The following is a 21401-nucleotide window of genomic DNA, read 5'->3' as shown; positions in this document are numbered from 1 at the left end:
CATCTATGGAGCGAAGGAAATAGGCAACATTTCGGCCTGAACCGTTGCCTATTTCCTTCGCTGCATAGATGCTGCTGCACCCGCTGAGTTTCTCCAGCATTTTGTGTACCTTCGATTTTCCAGCATCTGCAGTTCCTTCTTGAACAGTAAAGACAGGATCCCTCTTTGTGGCCGCACAGAGGTAAGGCAACACAAGACCCTGTGGTACATGATACATCGCTTTGCATCTCCCCTGCCTTTCAGCCCTGTGCAAGTGTTGAAGGGGGCTGCTGTGGCCTTCTGTACAAGCGCTCCCAGAGCTGGCTGCCTCCTTAGTAACACAACCTGCCTTTCAGCACCTGAGCTGTAACCTGCAGAGGAGAAAGGAGCAGTGGCTGAGCAACATCTGCACCTTGGAGGAGAAGAGGTCTGTCTCGGAACAGGAATATATCCAATTGGCGAGCAGCTTCCGTAGGAGCAAAACCGAGCAGCTACACCTGCAGAGGGACGAGGTTTCCAGGTAAGGGTGGTTCTGGCAGTTGGCACGCTGTTTCATTTTAGAGATGCAGTGCGGAAACAGGCCCTTGGGCCCACTGAGCCCGCACCGACCAGCTCATCAACACCACCTAGGGCCAATTTTACATTTACACCAAGCCAATTAACCTACAAACCTGGGCGTCTTTGGAGTGCAGGAGGAAACTGAAGATCTTGGAGAAAACCCACACAGGTCACGGGGAGAACGTACAAACTCCGTACAGACAAGCACCCGTAGTTGGGATCGAACCCGCGTCTCTGGCGCTGTGAGGCAGCGACTATAGTGCTACGCCACCGTGCTGCACAGCTTGTTCAGGACTTCGCCACCGTGCCGCACAGCTTGTTCAGGACGTTTTCTAGTCCAGAGCAGTCAGAGGATTAAATTGGCGCATCTGGTAGAGCCACTGCCTCATAGCACCAGAGACCCAGGTTCGATCCTGACCTCGGGTTCTCTCTCTCTCTCCCCCTCCCACACTCTCCCCTCTCCCCATGTGTGTGAGTCAGTGTGTGTGTATGTGTGGGTCAGTGTGTGTGTGGGTCAGTGTGTGTGTGTGGGGGGGGGGATGGGTCAGTGTGGGTGTGTGTGGGAATCTGTGTGTGTGTGTTGGGTGTGTGTGTGTGTGTTGGGTGTGTGTGTTGGGTGTGTGTGTGTTGGGTCAGTGTGTGTGTGTTGGGTCAGTGTGTGTGTGGGTCAGTGTGTGGGTGTGTGTGTTGGGTGTGTGTGTGTTGGGTGTGTGTGTGTGTGTGTGTGTGTTGGGTGTGTGTGTGTGTTGGGTGTGTGTGGGTCAGTGTGTGGGTGTGTGTGTTGGGTGTGTGTGTGTGTGTGTTGGGTGTGTGTGGGTCAGTGTGTTGGGTTTGGGTGTTGGGTGGGTGTTTTGGGTGTGTGTGTTGGGTGTGTGTGGGTCAGTGTGTTGGGTGTGTGTGTTGGGTGTGTGTGTTGGGTGTGTGGGTCTGTGTGTGTGTTGGGTGTGTGTGGGTCAGTGTGTTGGGTGTGTGTGTTGGGTGTGTGTGGGTCAGTGTGTTGGTGTGTGTGTTGGGTGTGTGTGGGTCAGTGTGTTGGGTGTGTGTGTTGGGTGTTGGGTGTGTGTGGGTCAGTGTGTTGGGTGTGTGTGTTGGGTGTGTGTGTTGGGTGTGTGTGGGTCAGTGTGTTGGGTGTGTGTGTTGGGTGTGTGTGTTGGGTGTGTGTGGGTCAGTGTGTTGGGTGTGGGTCAGTGTTGGGTGTGTGTGTGTTGGGTGTGGGTCTGTGTGTGTGTATGTGTGGGTCAGTGTGTGTGTGGGGGGGGGGGGTCAGTGTGGGTGTGTGTGGGAATCTGTGTGTGTGTGTTGGGTGTGTGTGTGTTGGGTCAGTGTGTGTTGGGTGTGTGTGTGTTGGGTGTGTGTGTGTTGGGTGTGTGTGGGTCAGTGTGTGGGTGTGTGTGTTGGGTGTGTGTGGGTCAGTGTGTTGGGTGTGTGTGTTGGGTGTGTGTGTTGGGTGGGTGTTTGGGTGTTTGTGTGGTGGTGTGGTGGTCAGTTGTGTGTGTGTGTGTTGTGTGTGTGTTTGGGTGTTTGGTATGTGTGTGTGTGGGTGTGTGTGTTGGTGTGTGTGTTGGTTGTGTGTGGGTCAGTGTGTGTTGGTGGGTGTGTTTTTGTGTGTGTGGGTCAGTGTGTGTGTTGGGGGTGTGTGTTGGGTGTGTGTGTTGGGTGTGTGTGTTGGGTGTGTGTGGGTGTTGGGTGTTGTGTGTTGGGTGTGTGTGGGTAAGTGTGTTGGTGTTTTTTTGTTGGGTGTGGTGTCTGTGTGTGTGTGTGTTGGGTGTGTGTGGGTCAGTGTGTTGGGTGTGTGTGGGTGGGTGTGTTGGGTGTGTGTGTTGGGTGTGTGTGTTGGGTGTGTGTGTTGGGTGTTGGGTGTGTGTGGGTCAGTGTGTTGGGTGTGTGTGTTGGGTGTGTGGGTCAGTGTGTTGGGTGTGTGTGGGTGTGTGTGGGTCAGTGTGTTGGGTGTGTGTGTTGGGTGTTGGGTGTGTGTGTTGGGTGTGTGTGGGTCAGTGTGTTGGGTGTGTGCGTGGGTGTGTGTGTTGGGTGTGTGTGGGTCAGTGTGTTGGGTGTGTGTGTTGGGTGTGTGTGTGTCTCAGTGTGTGGGTCAGTGTGTTGGGTGTGTGCGTGGGTGTGTGTGTTGGGTGGTGGGTCAGTGTGTGGGTGTGTGTGTGTGGGTGTGTGTGTTGGGTGTGTGTGGTGGGTGTGGTGGTTTGTTGTGGTGTGTTGGGTGTGTGTGGGTCAGTGTGTTGGGTGTGTGTGTGGGTGTGTGTGTTGGGTGTGTGTGTGGGTCAGTGTGTTGGGTGTGTGTGTGGGTGTGTGTGTTGGGTGTGTGTGTGTTGGGTGTGTGTGGGTCAGTGTGTTGGGTGTGTGTGTTGGGTGTGTGTGGGTCAGTGTGTTGGGTGTGTGTGTGGGTGTTGTTGGTTGTGGTGGGTGTGTTTTGTTGGGTGTGTGTGGGTCAGTGTGTTGGGTGTGTGTGTTGGGTGTGTGTGTGTCTCAGTGTGTGTCCCTGTGTGTGTGTCTAGTCATGAGGCTTGTTTTGGAGGCGGCGCCCGGTTCGTGTGAAGCCGGGCCCGGCAGTTTCCCAGGCAGGCAGGCAGTGAGGCAGGTGTGTGTGTGTGTGTGTGTCTGTGGCCGTGAACGTGTGGCTTTCCTCGCTGTCTCCATAGGCGCCAGCAGCTAGAAGCGGAGAGAGAGGCGGCGGTGCGAGCAGCGGCCGAAGCTGACAGTCAGCTGCAGCAGACCGGCCGGCAACTGGGATCCGTGCAGAGAGAGGTGAGATCGCACGCTTTATTTCCCCCCATTGAGAGCGGCGGAGGGTCTCGCTGTGTACATTCGCACTCTGCAGGAAGTGAGAGGCACTGTATTGCTCCATTGTCACCCGGGCTTGATCTTATCTGGATAGTTGTAAAGCTACAGACCCACACAAGTTTGCTTAGTTTAATTTAACACTTCAACGTTACACAGACAGGGCTACTGCAGAAGCCTGTTACACTGGTATGCAGCGCGCTTGTGTGTCCCTCTTTCTGCTTCTCTGTGTGTGTGTGTCTCTGTTTCTGGCTGTGGCCCCCTCTGTGTCCCCCTCTGTGTGTCTCTCTCTCTCTCTCTCTCTCTCTCTCTCTCTCTCTCTCTCTCTCTCTCTCTCTGTCTCTGTCTGTGTGTGTGTGTGTGTGTGTGTCTCTCTCTCTCTGTGTCTGTGTGTGTCTCTCTCTCTGTGTCTGTGTGTGTGTGTCTCCCTCTCTCTCGTCTCTGTCTCTCTCTCTCCTTCTCTCGGTCTCTCTGTGTCTCTGTCTGTGTCTGTCTCTGTGTCTCTGTCTCTCTCTCTCTGTCTCTCCCTCTGTCTCTGTCTCTCTGTCTCTCACTCTGTCTCTCTCTGTCTCTTTCTCTGTCTCTCTCTGTCTCTCTGTCTGTCTCTCTGTCTGTCTCTCTGTCTGTCTCTTTCTCTGTCTCTCTCTGTCTCTCTCTCTCTGTCTGTCTGTCTCTCTCTCTCTCTCTCTCTCTCTCTCTCTCTCTGTGTCTCTGCCTCTCTGTGTGTTTATTTAAAGGGGATGTAACTAACCAGTTTTGCATGCTGCCCCCAGCTGTGTGAGAAAGACGCCGCGTTTGCCACAGTTCGGGGAAGAGCGGAGAAAGTGCAAAGGGAGCTGTCAGAAGCAAGATGGGAGATCCAGCACCTCCTCACTGCAAACCGAGCTGGAACAGGCACCGGTGAACAACTGCTATTGAAAGCCAGCCGCCTGCAAGGTACGTCAACGCCAGTGTGGAAACCAAACGATGACGGACACAAAGTGCTGGAGTAACTCAGCGGCTCAGGCAGCATCTCTGGAGAGCAGAGACGGTCGAGACCCTTCTTCAATTGCCCCGCCGAGTTCCTCCAGCACTTTCTGTTTTGCTCAAGACTCTAGCATCTGCAGTTCTTTGTGTCTCTAAGCAGTGTCCTGCCGTCTTCCATTCGAGCAATAATGTGTAGAAAGGAACTGCAGATGCTAGTTTACACCGAAGATAGACACAAAATGCTGGAGTAACTATGGAGAGAAGGAATGGGGGACGTTTCGTGCATCACTGTCGCGTGTTCATGAGTTAAATAACTGAACAGAAAAAAATAGGGTTTTGTTTTGTCCAGTGGTTAGTTTAGCCATTGCAGTAATTAGTATTTTTAATGATCAGCGTTTTGGAAGACTTTTTTTTGAAGAAGCAGAATAAGCCCCACATTTGAGATGCAAAAATGCATCGTAAATCTTGGAGATTAAATGCCGGAACTTCGAGTTTTTAATTGCAAGGAACTAAATCCACTTATGTACAGGTGCAATGTGTAAATCTTACAGACTGGGAACATTGCTCAGGAAGTTGAGAGAAGTTTATGTATGTTCATAGTAAGTTGGTGATTATTTTTTTTGTGAACTTAGAAAGGAGGTGCACATTTAATCTTTGCAGTTACCCAGCACATTTCCATGTCTTATTGATTTTGATTCATAGAACATAGAACATTGGGCGGGCCCTTCGGCCCACAAAGTTTCTGCCGAACATGATTCAAAATTCAAGATTCAAGAGAATTTATTGTCATGTGTCCCAGATAGGACAATGAAATTCTTGCTTTGCTTCAGCACAACAGAATATAGTAGGCATGAATACAGAACAGATCAGTGTGTCTATATACCATTGAATATATATAGATCCGATAAATAAATAAATAAATCGCGTATATATATGCAGAGAGAGAGAGAGAGAGAGAGAGCAATTTATTTATTTATTTATTAGATCATCTATCTATTTATTTATATATATTTATATGCTTATTTATATGTGTGTGTATATATATCTAAATACAACACATAAATAAGCATATAAAGTGCAAAAGGCTATTAAAGGGCCTGTCCCACTGTAGAAGCTAATTCACGAGTTCTCCTGTGTTTCCCCTGATTCGAACTCGGAGAATTGCAGTAATAGCCACTCGCAGGTACTCGGGGCTCTCGTGGACATTTTTCAACATGTTAAAAAATCTTCACGAGCTTACCGTGTTTCCCGAGTACCTGCCGTTAGCGTTACGAGCCGCTAAGAGACGTCCCCGAGCTCCGACGTACCCGCCACGTACATTCTACCGTGCTTACCACGAGTTTGATTTTTTTTTAAACTCGGGAGAGCTCTTGAATGACCTCGGACAGTGGGTCAGGCCCTTAAAGTTCAGATTTTTGTTTGAGTTGAGTTTAGTAGTCTGATGGCTGTGGGGAAGAAGCTGTTCCTGATGCTAAGTTAAACTGATCTCATCTGCCTGTACATGAACCCCGCACTTCCACGTGCCCGTCTGTAAGACTCTTGAATGCCACGATTGTATCTGCCTCCCTCCACCACCACCCCAGGCAGTGTGTTCCAGGCCCCCACCACTCTTTGTGAAAGAAAACATTCCCCGCACATCTCCTTTAAAGTTTGCACCCCTCGCCTAATAGCTCTGCTCTCTAATGTGAGACATTTCCACCCTGGGGGGAAATGGTTCTGACTGTCTACCCCATCTATGCCAGTTAATTCAGTACTTATGGCTTGTTAGTTATGTTGCTGAGCTCTGAGAATTAATTTGGGAAGTAGGAGAAGTCTACTTGACGTTCTCCAGTCTGTGACAGAAGTTGTGCGAGACCCTCTGTCGCTGCTTCCCCTTCTGATTCCTCCCGCTCTGTCCACCTATCATGCGCCTGGCTTTGTCCCTCCCCACCCACCCTCCCCCTTCCAGCCTTCTCCCCTTCTCACGACAATCAGCCTGAGGTAGCCCACCCAAAACGTCACCTATCCATGTTCTCCAGATATGCTGTCTGATCCGCTGAATTATGCCCCTGTCCCACTTAGGAAACCTGAACAGAAACCTCTGGAGACTTTACGCCCCACCCAAGGTTTCCGTGCGGTTCCCGGAGGTTTTTGTCAGTCTCCCTACCTGCTTCCACTACCGGCAACCTCCGGCAACCACCTGCAACCTCCGAGAACCGCATGGAAACCTTGGGTGGGGCGCAAAGTCTCCAGAGGTTTCCATTCAGGTTTCCTAAGTGGGACGGGCATTACTCTTTGTGTTCAATCCTGATTACCTTAGTTCGTGGAGCGAAGGAATAGGCGATGTTTCGGGTCGAGACCCTTCTTCAGACTGATGTCGGTGGGGGTGTCGGGAAAAAGAAAGGAAGAGGCGGAGACAGTAGGCTGTGGGAGAGCTGGGAAGGTGAGGGAAAGGAGGGAGTAAGCAAGGACTACCTGAAATTAGAGAAGCCAATGTTCATACGCTGGGGTGTAAACTGCCCAAGCTAAATATGAGGTGCTGCTCCTCCAATTTCCGGTGGTCCTCACACTGACCCTGGAGGAGGCCCAGGACAGAAAGGTCGGATTCAGAATGGGAGGGGGAGTTGACGTGCTGAGCCACCGGGAGATCAGGTTGGTTATTGTGAACTGAGTGTAGGTGTTGGGCGAAGCGATCGCCAAGCCTGCGCTTGGTCTCACTGAGGTTGATCATATGCTGAATAATCCAACCAGAATTTTGTTTGGAATTGGAAAGAAATAATAGAAATTGCATTCATTGCAACATGTAAAAGGAGATGAGATACTGTATTGTAATTTTGCTGCATGTCATTGTGATATATATCATGTCTTGATTGGTGAATATGTTTAGTTTGTGGCTTTATTTGAAGCAGAAATAATACGTGAATGCTTCATTGAGTATAATTCTGACTGGTAACTACGCACTTCGTCCGAGCACATTATCCCACGCGTCATGCAAGCCGTCTTAAATGACCACCTAAGCTATCATTTGGCAACCTAAAAAGCTGCCTAGGTTGCCCGGCTGGCAACAGAGAAAAAAAGTTATGCGAGAGCCCTGAGGTACGTGCTACTTCCTGATGATAAAGTTCTCCCTGAGGTCCCTTTAAATTTCTTCCCTCTAACTTTAAGCACCCTATTTTTAGAATCCCCTCCCCTGGGGAAAAGGCGGTGGGGCGTTTCAAAGTGGGACCACATCCACTTGTAATATTTTTGGTGGATGTAGGGAACGAGCTGCCTGAGTTTCGGGGAGAGGTTGGATAGACTGAGACTTTGGGGAGTAGGAGGCTGGGGCGTGACCTTATCGAGGTGTACTCGATCTTGAGGGCTAAGTGTAAGGTGAAAGCATACAGGTTAGAGGATTCTAAAACTCGAGGGCATCGGCTTAAGGTGAGTGGGGAGAGATGGAAGAGGGGCCAAACTTTTTTCACTCGGAGGGCAGACTGGAATGAGACATGAAGCTTTGGAAGCAGATGCAATTATGACATTTAATAGGACATTTAGACAGATGTAGTGATAGGAAGAGCTTACAAGGCAATGGGCAAATGCCGGCAAAATGGACTAGCCCAATATGCCAACTTGGTCAGAAACAACATATCAGCTGAAGGGTTTGTTTCCAAGTTGTACTATCTATGGTTCCATTGTGGAGGTAAACACTTTAACTCCCCTTCCCCTTCCCACACTGACCTTTCTGTCCTGGGCCTCCTCCACTGTCGGAGTGAGGCCAAAACGCAAATTGGAGGAACAGTACCTCGTTTTTCGCTTGGGCAGCTTACACCCCAGTGGTATGAATATTGACTTCTCTAACTTCAAATAAACCCTTGCTTTCCCTCTCTCTCCCCTCTCCCCTCCCCCACCCTAGTCATCGTACTAGTTTCACTGTCGTCCTGCTGCGCGTCACTGTTTGTATATCTCATTAACACCTTCCCCACAGCCAACAATGGTCCATTGTGGGCTCCACCTTTCCTTGATCATCGCTGCTGGCTTTGATCTGGTTTTTCTTGGGCATATCTTTTGCTTGATGTACCTTTTCATATCTCTCGGTTCCCTCCCCCCTGACTCTGTGTGAAGATGGGTCTTGCATGAAACGCCCCCCCTATTACTATTCTCCAGAAATGCTGCCTGACCTGCTGAGTTACTGCAGCGTTTTGTGTCTGTCCTCATTGACTGCTGATCCCATGAAGATTTTAATTCCTAGCCAGCTGCCTCTAACCTGTCACCAGAAAATGGTGTGAAACTGGATCGGTGTGTGTCTTCACAACCTTGATAATGCTATCTTAAAATAGTTACGCCACTGAAAGTGTGTGGAGGTTGGAAAATGCAATGAAAGCGCATTTTGGTGCAGTTCAACGCTCATAACCTGTTTGTTAGTCAAAGGTCAATGTGTGAAGTTACAACATGAAAACAAACTGGAGGATACGGTGGCTTGCCTTGCCGTTGTCATCTGCCTGCATGACCTTTAGTTTGAGGTTTGCCCCAATCTTATCACAGTCCCACTTCTTGCTTTGTAAAGTTTCTAGTTTAGTTTACAGATACAGCGTGGAGACAGGCCCTTCGGCCCATCGAGTCCACGCCCACTTGCGCCAGTTGTACCATGCGCACTTGGGACGATTTACAGAGGACAGTTAACCTGCACACCCGGAGCACCCGGAGAAAACCCTCGCAGGTCACGGGGAGAACGTACAAACTCAGTACAGACAGCACCTGTAGTCAGGATCGAACCCGGATTCTCTGGCGCTGCGAGGCAGCAACTCTACCGCTGCGCCACCGTGCAGAAAATCTTTTGTCGTCTGCTTTAAGGCGAGTGGGGGAGGGGAGCAGGAGGATACGGTGAACGACAATACAGAAACCCTCACTGTGACAGACCACCGAGAGGATGATGTTCGTTGTGGCCGATTGTCCGCTATAACTGAGTGGGGGGTCAAGTTGAACCCAAGGCCAGGAGTGTGGAGAGTGGTGTATGGGGGGGGGGGTTCACAGCCGGGGGGCCGCAGAGACCCTGGCCCCACACGCGGTGCACTATACTCGGGCACAGTACCCACGCCGTCTTCATGCTGCTCCCTGTCAACCAGAAGCTCCCACCGCGCGGCTCCAGCTCACTGGGAAACTGGCGAAGTTGTGTGGGGGGGGGGGGGGGGGGGGGAAACGGGAGCCTGGCGCCATTACTGGGCAACTGTGGCCAGGACACGCAGGTGCATTGGCATGCGCTGCCCCTGCATCTGACATCCCGGGACCTCAGTTTGTGGCAGCTGCTGCAAACCCCCACCCAATCCTACATTCTCAGTCCCACGGCGGTGCAGGCTCGAAGGGCTGAATGGCCTATTCCTGCACCTATTTTCTATGTTTCTTCAGGAGTGTCTAAAGGGCCTGTCCCACTTGGCTGTCTTTTGCGCGCCATTTACGCGACCTGCTAGCGTGTGGGTAGCGCGGGGACGGGCGCATGGAGTGGCGTGGAGGAGTGTGGACTTCGTCATGCACGTAATCTTCGCACGCCACCGGCCTGTCGTGTAACTGACGGCCAAAGTGGGACAGGCCCAAGACCCTGGCGCGGTGCAACGTCTCACCTTCAACAGCAGCAGAAGCAGGCAAACGATCGCCGAGCTCGGGCCTGGGGCTCACGGCCGTTGCGGTCCGGATCCGCCCCCATTTCTACTCCCAAAGCGGGGCCAAGAAGATTGAAGATAGACACAAAATGCTGGAGTAACTCAACGGGACCGGCAGCATCTCTGGAGAGAAGGAATGGGTGACGTTTCGGGTCAAGACCCTTCTTTTCAGACTGAAGAAGGGTCTCAACCCGAAACATCATCCATTGCTTCGCTCCAGAGTTGCTGCCGGTCCCGCTGAGTTACTCCTGCATTTTCTGTCCATCTTCAAATGACGTCACGCGCTCCAGACGGCTGTGCGGGCGCATGATGACGCGCAGGACTCTCGCGCGACCGTCACTACTGGACAGTTGCGTAAGTGACGGCCCAAGTGGGACAGGCCCTTCACTGCTCGCACTCTCCCCGCCACCATATTTCTGCTGCCCCACATTACCCGCCAACCACCACCACCATGTACAGACACCTTGGTCTGCTAGAACCAACTGCAGATGCTGGTTTAAACCCAAGACAGGCACAGGGCGTTTGGCAACACTGGGCCTGTACTCGCTGGAGTTTAGAAGGATGAGGGGCAACCTCATTGAAACTTACTGAATAGTGAAAGGCCTGGATAGAGTGGATGTGGAGAGGATGTTTCCACTAGTGGGAGAGTCTAGGACTAGTCATAGCCTCAGAATAAAGGGACGTACCTTTAGAAAGGAGAAGAGGAGGAATTTCTTTAGTCAGGGGCTGGTGAATCTGTGGAATTCATTGCCACATTTGGCTGTCTGGGTTATGAGGAGAAGGCAGGAGAATGGGGTTGAGAGAGTTCGTCCCTTATCATGCATCTGTACACTGTGAATGGCTCGATTGTAATCATGAATTGTCTTTCCGCTGACTGGCTAGCACGAGACAAAAGCTTTTCACCGCACCTCGGTACACGTGACAATAAACTGAGCTGAGAGGGAAAGGTAGATTGAATGGTGGCGTAGTTCTGATGGGGCCAAATGGCCTAATTCTGCTCCTATAACCTGTGAGCACCATTTAATGTTTACTGGTGTTCCCATTTCACGAACAAGTCCGTGGATACAGATTTGAGACCATCTTCATTGACGTCACATCACGTCAATACCCCAAACTGTGTGGCATCTCTGCAGGAATCTACAGGCTTGTCAGATTATTATGTGTTGCAGGGGAAATGTTAGAAGCTATTGTCATCATGTTACAGCAGGGCACTTAGAAAAATTCCAGGCAATCAGATAACATCAACGCGGTTTTTGTGAAAAGAAAATAATGTTTTATTGGAGTTCTTTGAAGTAATGTGTGCTGCAGATAAAGAGGGGATCTGGCAACATTGACAACACATATATATATATCCCTGTTGACATTCCATAAAAGATGCTGCATCAGCGAAGGGTTCATGAAATAAAACCTCAAGGTGCTAGAGGTAACATGAGAGTGTGGACAGAAGATTTGCTCGAAGGGCCGAATGGCCTATTCCTGCACCTATTTTCTATGTTTCTATGTTGGCTAAAGGGCCTGTCCCACTTTCACGACCCAATCTGCCGAGTTTGCCCTTGACTCGTACTCGCAGCATGGTCGTCACGAGGTCGTAGGCAGGTCGTGATTCTAGTCGTAGGTACTCGTGGCATCAAGTAGGTCGGGGCGTTTTTCTAGCCTGATGAAAAATATCCACAAGTAAAAAAGGTTGTGAATTAGGTCGTGAAAGTGGGACAGGCCCTTAAGAGAAACAAAGAGGGTAGGAAGGAACTGCAGATGCTGGTTTACACCGAAGATAGACACAAAGTGCTGGAGCAACTCGGTGGGACAGGCAGCATCTCTGGGGATAAGGAATTGGTGACCCATTGCTCAGAAACAAACAGTTCTTTGTTGGAAACTTGGAATAAGTGAAGTGCCATTAAAATTAGTGCCGAGACCTCAACTGTTTACAGTTTATATCAATAATCTCGATGGAGGCAGTGAAAATATGTTGATGGGAACTGCAGATGCTGGTTGACATGGAAGATAGACTAAAGCCCCTGTCCCACATAGGAGACCTAAACAGCAACCTCTAGTGACCTTGCTCGCCACCCAAGGTTTCCATGAGGTCACCGGAGGTTTTGGTCACTCTCCCTAATGGTTGAAAGTGGTTTCCGCGTGGTCAAGGCTTCATCTAGGTTGCTGCTATTTTTTCATCATGATTAATACCGGCCTCGACTAAAAATAGGTTGCCGTTTTAAAAATCGATCATTTTTTAGTCGCAGGTCTTGTGGAAGACGGTTTTCTTCATAGTCGAGGAAGGTTTTCAACATATGCGTGGTAGGTGGTAGGAGGTTGCAGGTCACCCCATGATTTTTTTTTTGGGTGACGGGCAAGGCCAAACAGAGGTTGCTGTTTGGGTCTTCTAAGTGGGACAGGGGCTTCTCCCTGACTCTCAGTCTGATCAAGGGCCTCGACCCGAAACCTCATCCTTTCCTTCTATCCAGAGATGCTGCCTGTCCCGCTGAGTTACTCCTGCATTTTGTGTCTCTCTTTGAAGGCACTGAAAGTTTGGTTAGTAAATTTGCTGATAACATTAAAGATAGTTGGTTGCAGAGAAGATACAAGGAGGTTATAAAGAGATGTAGATAATTAAATGCGCGGACAAAGATTAGACATATGGAGCTTTATTGTGGGAACATTTTAGCAGAGAACAAATTAGGCGTATTATCCAAATGTTGGGAGATTGCAAAATTCAGAGATGTTGAGAGATATGAAGATGCAAGGAACTGCAGATGCTGGTTTACAATGTTTACCAAGATGTGGAAGGAAATGTGGTTCTTGTTCAGAAGGAACAAAGCAGAATGGAGCAGTCACTGGCTGTGGCTGAAGAGAAAAGATGCTGTCTGGGCTGCCACGTGACCATCTAGAGGCTAACAATAAGACACATATCCAGGGCTGATCACCCTGTGGTGGGCCTGCCTCGACTGAGGGCGTCTTGTGATAAAAGGCCGAAACACCCAGTGATGTTGAGATACACAACTGAGGTTGTGGCTTTATTGATACCAAAATCACCTAGTGGTCATAGCTGTCCGGTTGCTGCCAGCGCTGAAAACCAACGCAGAATCACTCCCTGACCCTGGATCAGGAGTAACTCTTGCTTCTGGTTTCCTGGTCCTCCATAAATATTCTAAATGGAATTTAAACTGGAGGTGGTAGAGGGCTGAACAATAACAGCCTATTGCATTCTATCTGTTTATTTATACATGGTCTATGGTATATAGCCACACTGAACTTTTATCTCCTGTTCTGTATTATGTTCACATGTTCTGTTGTGCTGCAGCAAGCAAGAATTTCATTGTCCTATCTGGGACACATGACAATAAACTCTCTTGACTTGGACTTAAACAAAAAAGGGTTCTTGGGGAAAAAAGAGGTACCTTAAATTTAGTTGCGTCTGGTTGGGTAACTATGGTAGGGTGAAGACTATTCCATGCTTTAATTGCGCGGGGGAACTCCATGGAGCAGCCAGCAACTCGGGATAGAAGATATTGGGTGACGTTTCGGGTAGAGACCCTTCTTTAGACTCCCTCTGGTTTTAGTGTCTTTAGTTTAATTTAAAGATACAGCGTGGAAACAGGCTCTTCGGCCCACCGAGTCCACGCTGATCACTGACAGGGCTGCCAACTCTCACGCTTTGAGCGTGAGACTCACGCCCTCAAGCAAACTCTCACGCCCTCACGCTGATCAGAAATTTCTCACGCTCAGTGGTGAGAAATTTTGTGGTCAACGGAAATTTCAAAACTCGGATAAACTGCATGGTCCGCGGGTGTTGGAGAGCCGGGGCTGCGGGAGGGATGGGAGCAGAACCAGCAGTGGGAACAGATGCGGGGTGCCGGGACTTGCGAGTGTTAGCGGCGCTGTCGAGATTGCGGGGCTGACGCTGCAGCTCCGGCCATGGAGCACTCCGGACAGTGCGAGTGTCCCGGGCCGCGGAACCGTCGGAAGCGCCGCTGCCGCTGCCGCGAGAGTCTCTGTGCCGAAGGGACAGACTCTCAAAGGGAGGTGGAGAGAGAGAGAGGGGGGAAGGAGACAGGGAGAGCAGAGTGGGTGGAGAGAAGAGAAGGGGGATAGAGGTGAATGAGAGAGAGAGAAGAGGAGAGGGGGAGAGAGGAGGGGAGAGAGAGGGGGAGGGTGGAGGGGGGAAGAGGGGGGGGAGGGAAGAGAGAGGGGGGAGGAGATGAGAGAGGGGGAGAGGGAATGGAGAGAGGGGGGAGAGAGAGGAGAGAGGGGGAGAGAGGAGAGAAGAGAGAGAGGGGGAGAGAGAGAGAAAGAGGAGAGAGAGGAAGAGGAGAGAAAGGGGAGAGGGGAGAGAGAGAGAGAGGGGAGAGAGAGGGAGAGGTGGAGGGGGAAAGAGAGGAGAGAGATAGAGAGGGGGAGAGAGAGGGAGGGGAGAGAGAGGGAGAGAGAGAGAGAGGGGGAGAGAGAGGAGAGAGAGAGAGGGGGGGAGGGAGAGAGGGAGAGAGAGGGGGGGAGAGTGAGGTGGGAGAGAGGGGGGGAAGAGAGAGGGGTGAGAGGGAGAAAGAGGGGAGAGAGTGAGATGGGGGAGACGGGAGAGAGAGGGGTGAGAGGAGAGACAGAGAGGGAGAGAGGAGAGGGAGAGGGGAAAGAGAGATGGAGGGGAGAGATAGAGGGGGAGAGAGAGAGGGGGGTTGAGAGGAGAGAGAGTGCATCCTGGAGGACAACCAGTGGCTGCTGGAAGTAAGTACCAAGCACTGGGTAGAAACGGTGGAAGATAGTGGACTTCAAATGGGGGTGGTTGGGTGAAAGCATCCTGCTTGCCTGCTAGATTTTCACTTACTGTAACTGCAGGAAAAATGTTCCCGATGTTGGGGGCGTTCAAAACCATGGGTCACAGTTTAAGAATAAAGGGGGGGGGCAGTTAGGACTGAGATGAGGACAAACTTTCTTCACGCAGAGAGTTGTGAATCTGTGGAATTCTCTGCCACAGAAGGCAGTGCAGGCCAATTCACTGGATGTTTTCAAGAGAGAGTTACATTTAGTTCTTGGGGCTAACGACATCAAGGGATATGGGGAAAAAACAGGAAAGAGGTACTGATTTTAGATGAATAGCCATGATCATATTGAATGGCAGTGCTGGCTTGAAGGGCCGAATGGCCTATTCCTGCACCTATTTTCTATGTTTCTATGCTTGAGTATATGGCAATAAAACTCGATCACTTGATTTTGAAGCATTCATGCATGGTGGAGGTATAATGTAGTCATAGAGTGATACAGTGTGAAAACAGGCCCTTCGGCCCAACTTGCCCACACCCGCCAACATGTCCCAGCTACGCTACCTGCTTTTGGTCCATACCTCCAAACCTGTCCTATCCATGTATCAGTCTAACTTTTTCTTAAATGTTGGGATGGTCCCTGCCTCAACTACCTCCTCTGGCAGCTTGTTCCATACACCCATCACCCTTTGTGTGGATAAAGTTACCCCTTAAAAAGTTACCTCTTAAAAATACTTCATACAAAAAACATTGAAATCATACTTCTACAGTGCACTAAAACATGATTTTAATACATCAAATTTCACTCGGTTGCTCCACTCCCTCACCGGGTACCCCCAAGGCCAGTGATCAGTGATCGCACAGCCTCCCCCCTTTCAGAAACACTCCAATCCAATTTAAAGCATATATATTGTATTCAAGTGTAAGTTAAAAGACTCGCTGCAGTATGCACCATATTGCACAATTCCAATAGGAGGGGGACACCCTCCTCCCACCCACCCACCCCCCCCCCCCCCCCCCCCCTTTTTGTGTGTAGGAAGGAACTGCAGATGCTGGTTTAAACTGAAGATAGACACAAAAAGCTGGAGTAACACAACAGGTCAGACAGAATCTCTGGACAAAAGGAAAATATTACGTTTTGGGTTGGGTCTGAAATATGTTCCTCAACACCTTTGGAATGTGGAAGGAAACAAGAGCACGGAGAAAACCCATGTGATCAAAGGGAAAAGGAGCAAACTCCATACAGACAGCACCCATATTCAGGATTAATTCCGGGTCACTGGCACTTTTAGGCAGCAACTTTATGGCCAATGTACTGCCCCATAGTCTTGAACTTAATTAAAACGACAAGTGTGGCAAGGGGGGTGACATGAAATAGAAAGGAAGAGGCAGAGACAGTGGGCTGTGGGAGAGCTGGGAATGGGAGGGGAAGGAGGGAGAAAGCAAGGACTACCTGAAATTGGAGAAGCCAATGTTCATACCGCTGGGGTGTAAACTACCCAAGCAAAATATGAGGTACTGTTCCTCCAATATGCGGTGGGCCTCACTCTGGCCATGGAGGAGGCCCAGGACAGAAAGGTCGGATTCGGAATGGGAAGGGGAGTTGAAGTGTTGAGCCACCGGGAGATCAGGTTGGTTATTGCAAACTGATTGGAGGTGTTGTGCGAAGCGATCGCCAAGCCTGCGCTTGGTCTCACCGAGGTTGATCATACGCTGAATAATCCAACCACATTGGTGTTTGGAAGTGGAAAGAAATAATAGAAATTGCATTCATTGCAACGTGTAAAAAGAGTTGAGATACTGTATTGTAATTTTGCTGCATGTCATTGTGGTATATATCATGTCTTGATTGGTGAATATGTTTAGTTTGTGGCTTTATTTGAAGCAGAAATAATATGTGAATGCTTCATTGAGCATAATTCCGACTGGTAACTACGCACTTCGTCCGAGCACATTATCGCACGCGTCATGCAAGCCGTCTTAAATGACCACCTAAACTGTCATTTGGCAACTTAAAAAGCTACCAAGGTTGCCCGGCTGACAACAGAGAAAAAAAATGAAGTGAGAGCCCTGCAAGGTGTATAATATTTTTGACACTGTCATAGGCCTTTCTTACATATGCTGTCACAACGCACTGTAGTTGCTAAACAACCCTTCAGTAATTTTCCTTGCCCTCCATTTCAGAATAATGGTGTTTTAAGCCAATAACTCGACACTAGCAGTGGCAATAAATAAATAAATAAATAAAGCACAGCTTTCCAGCCCTTATCTTATTGGCCTCGCTCGGCTGCAAATCGGTGTCAATCTGGTGGACCATCTTCCTCTAGTCGTGGGGGTGGGGGATTGGGGGGGGCCTCACAAGTGCAACAGTGCAGGGCCGAAATCTAAATCCGGCCCTGCACTGCTGTATAACGTTAGTATCTCCACCAATGTAAAGTAATTTGATCAACGAGAGTTGTGTGTTAAAATGTGCTATAGAAATAAAATTGATTTGACTTGACTTGAGCAGCTGCCCCGCTCTCCCTGGGAAGAGGACCTTCAACAACTAAAGGGCCTGTCCCACTGTACGAGCTAATTCAAGAGTTCTCCCGAGCTTGCCCTGATTCGAACTCGGAGAATTACAGTAATGGCCGCTCGTAGGTACTCGGGGCTCTCGTGGACATTTTTCAACATGTTGAAAAAATCTTCACGAGTCTTCCCGAGCTTACCGAGTTTCCCGAGTACCTGCCGTTAGCGTTACGAGCCGCTAAGAGACGTCCCCGAGCTCCGACGTACATTCTACGTGCTCACCACGAGTTTGATTTTTTTTTTTAAACTCGGGAGAGCTCTTGAATGATCTCGTACAGTGGAATAGTCCTATTAGTGTCCTGATTGCCCACACACAAGAGTGCAATGTAGGGGGACATAGGAAGCAATCTCCTGTCTCTGCCTCGACTAGGGTAACAGTCTTGACAGAAGGGACAGGGTTCTTTACCCAGAATCGGGGATTCGAGAACCAGAGGACATGGGTTGAAGGTGAGAGGGGAAAGATGTAACAGGATTGTGAGGGACAACGTTTACCGTACAGTGAGGGTGGGTGTACAATAAGAAGCTGCCAGAGGACCTACTTGAGGCAGATACTGCAGCAACATTTAAAAGGCATTTGGACTGATACTTGGATGGGACAGGATTAGAGGGAATGTATATGACTCCCTTTCCTGTTGGAGATCTATCAGAAGCAGAGCATCAGCAGAGCCATCTCCATTATTAAGGACCCCTATTATCCATCACACCACATCTTCTCCATTCTGCCATCTGGGAAGAGGTACAGGAGCATCAGCTGCAAAACCAGCAGGATGCTCCACAGCTTCTTCCCACAGGCAATAAGACTAGTTAACGGACTGTGTCCCCTCCCCATATATCATACACCAACAACATCTAACCTCGCCCATACTTTGACAGCTTGGCACCTGTCAAAGCAAAGCCACTGTTCGGTCTGAATAACTGTTTTTATTTCAATTGTTAGGCCTATTTTAGATATGGTAATTTTAATTTTTAAAGCTATAAGTATTTATTCTGTTTTTATTAACTGCACTGACGGGAACTGATTGAGAAACAATGTTTTTGTTTCATCTGTGTATGTAAGTACTCGGTTCAAATGAAATTAAAGTAAATACTGAATACTGAATACTGATGGAACTGCAGATGCTGATTTACACCGAAGAGGGAAATGGGGCAAATGCACGCAGGTGGGAATAGTGCAGATGGGGCAGCTTGGGCAAGTTGGGCCGAAGGGCCTGTTTCCGTGTTTTATGACTAGGACGAATACCGAGTGACACTGCCAACCAGGGGATTTTTTTCGCTCTTCCCTGTTTCTCCATAATGTACACCTTGGTTGCATGGACTGGTTAGACCGAAGGGACTACGCTGAGCTGCACAACTCCTATCTCCTCCCACTTTACCACCACACGGAGAGCAATCTTTCAACAATGAAGAGGCAGAAAATATAACAACATTTAAAAGACAAGTAGACATGGCTAGTAAAGGCTTGATGGATATGGCTCAAGCGGGTGGCACAGAGTCGCAGCGGTAGAGTTGCTGCCTTACAGCGCCAGAGACCCGGGTTCCATCCTGACTATGGTTGCTGTCTGTACAGAGTTTGTACGTTCTCCCCGTGACCTGTGTGGGCTTTGCTCCGGGTGCTCCGGTTTCCTCCCACACTCCAAAGATGTACAGTTTTACAAGTTAGTTGACTTTGGTAAAGATTGTAACTTGTCCCTAATGTGTAGGACAGTGCTAGTGTATGGGGATCGCAGGTCGGCATGGACTCAGTGGGCCGAAGGGCCACTGTATCTCTAAATTAAAATGGGACCAGCTTAGATGGGGCAACTTGGACAGCATGGATGATTTGGGCCGAAGGGCGTATTTCCATGCTGAAAATGACTGTCTCTAAGTCCACTGGGCCTACTGCTCCCACAAAGTATATATGTTTTCCCTCAAACTGAACCCACCCTCATATTTTGCTTGCATAGTTTACACCCCAGTGGTATGAACATTGACTTCTCCAATTTCAGGTAGTCCTTGCTTTCTCCCTCCTTCCCCTCCCCTTCCCAGCTCTCCCACAGCCCACTGTCTCCGCCTCTTCCTTTCTTCTTTCCCCCCCCCCCCCCCCCCCCCCCCCACATCAGTCTGAAGAAGGGTCTCTGACCTGAAACGTCACCTATTCCTTCGCTCCATAGATTCTGCCTCACCCGCTGAGTTTCTCCAGCATTTTTGTCTATCACCCTTTAAGAATGTATGTAAGAAGATATATCCTTTTATTGAATGAACTCATTTCCTGATTTTTTTCCTTTAAGCACCTTCTCTGCACTTTATTTAGGTCATCTCTGTGAGGAGTGCCAATGTAATTACCCTTCCGAAGAAAGGTCACCATCTGAAGTGTGAAAGGTTTTACTCCCACACAGATGACGTTTAAAGTTTGAAGTGTTTAGAGCACCTTTTAAGAACACTTTTTACCCTCAGCTAAAATCAACACATGGTACAGTAAACCTGAGGAAGGGTCTCCACCCGAGATGTCACCCATTCCTTTCTCCAGAGATGCTGCCTGACCCGCTGAGTTGCTCCAGTCTTTTCATAAGATCATAAGTGATAGGAGCAAAATTGGGCCATTCGGCCTATCAAGTCTCATCAACCATTCAATCATGACTTGTCTATCTCTCCCTCCTAAACCCATTCTCCTGCCTTCTCCCCATAACCTCTGACACCTGAACTAATCAAGAACCTATCTGTCTCTGCCTTAAATATATCTACTAACTCGGCCTCCAAAACCTTCTGTGGCAAAGAATTCCACAGATTCACCACCCTCTGACTAAAGAAATTCCTGCTCATCTCCTTCCTAAAAGAACGTCCTTTTATTCTGATGTAGTGTCCTCTGATCCTGGACTCTCCCATGAGTGGAAACGTCCTCTCCACATTCACTCTATCCAGCAGGCCCTTCACTATTCGGTAACTATGGTTTTACAGCGAGTATAAAGGAGAGGACTATCTAGGGAGTGTTTGAGAAGGAACTGCAGATGCTGGAAAATCGAAAGTAGACAAAAATGCTGGAGAAACTCAGTGGGTGAGGCAGCATCTATGGAGCGAAGGAAATAGACAACGTTTCGGGCCGAAATCTCTGCATGATTGGACTAGAGCAGCACGGTGGCGCAGCGGTAGAGTTGCCACCTTACAGCGCCAGAGACCTGGGTTCAATCCTGACTACGGGTGCTGTCTGTACGGAGTTTGTATGTTCTCCCCGTGACCTGCGTGGGTTTTCTCCAGGTGCTCCGGTTTCCTCCCACACTCCAAGGACGTACAGGTTTGTAGGTTAATTGGCTCTGTATAATTGTAAATTGTTCCTAGTGTGTAGGATAGTGTTAGTTTTTTTTAAACAAAAATAAATGTGATCAATTATTGCAAGAATAATATATACAAAATAATACCACACAAACCCGCCACTATAAATACAAAAACACCCAATTATCTAAACAAATATTCTTAAATGTCAAATACACTCTTGAATAACTATATCTCCATCCTTATTAATAATGCATTTTATTTGCTGGCACCTTTCTGGACACCCAAGGACACCTTACAAAAGTTAACAGAAGAGAAAAAAACATAGTCGGAGAAAAATAAATAATAAGGACATCATCAATACACAAATTAAAGATAGAAATCGTTCCAAAGACACAAAATCAAAAAATCAAAAAAAACACAATGTGAAGAGAGAGCAGCGGCAGCTAAAGCGCGCCAGCGTCCACTCTCCCTTCCGACAGCCATCTTGGACACAGACTAACATGTTAACTTACACTTAGGATGCATTCCACCCACCGTGGTGCCCAGCGGTCCCAGAAATCCATCAGGTGGCACGTGGACAGCACGTAGTCCTTCTCTAAAACCACCCGGGCTGGATCACCGGCTCGATGGGCCAAAGGGCCTGTTTCCGCGCTGCATGTCTAGACTAAACTAGCAGAGGCGGTTGTTTAGAGAATTAATTGCATAGAAACAATTGTTTTTTTTATCAGTGAATTAACTGTGTTCACTCACTCGCGCAAATATTCCCAAACGAGAAATACTGGTCAGTTTGACCATTACAGACACTCGCTGACTCACGTAACGATTACGTTCCGTCAACCCTTACCCAAGTCGTACTTCAATGGTCAATGCTTCATTGTCACATCTACAGACGTACAGTGAAATATTCTTTTTTTGCATACAGTTC

At 48.9% G+C, this 21401-nt stretch overlaps 1 protein-coding gene across 1 annotated transcript in view; it reads left to right on the top strand.

The window, feature by feature from the left end:
• Positions 1-340: 340 nt before the first annotated feature.
• irag2 (inositol 1,4,5-triphosphate receptor associated 2) overlaps positions 341-21401 on the top strand; it is a 115530-nt gene continuing 94469 nt past the window's right edge. Inside the window, exons 1-3 of the mRNA XM_033039443.1 lie at positions 341-499; positions 3189-3294; positions 4101-4263. The gene's annotated coding sequence lies outside the window, so the exon portion shown is untranslated. The remainder of the gene's footprint in view (positions 500-3188; positions 3295-4100; positions 4264-21401) is intronic.

Source organism: Amblyraja radiata, chromosome 21, assembly GCF_010909765.2.
Source record: "Amblyraja radiata isolate CabotCenter1 chromosome 21, sAmbRad1.1.pri, whole genome shotgun sequence".
Lineage (NCBI taxonomy): Eukaryota > Metazoa > Chordata > Chondrichthyes > Rajiformes > Rajidae > Amblyraja > Amblyraja radiata.
The sequence above is the reverse complement of the archived record's forward strand: the minus strand, read 5'-3'. Positions and strand labels throughout refer to the sequence as shown.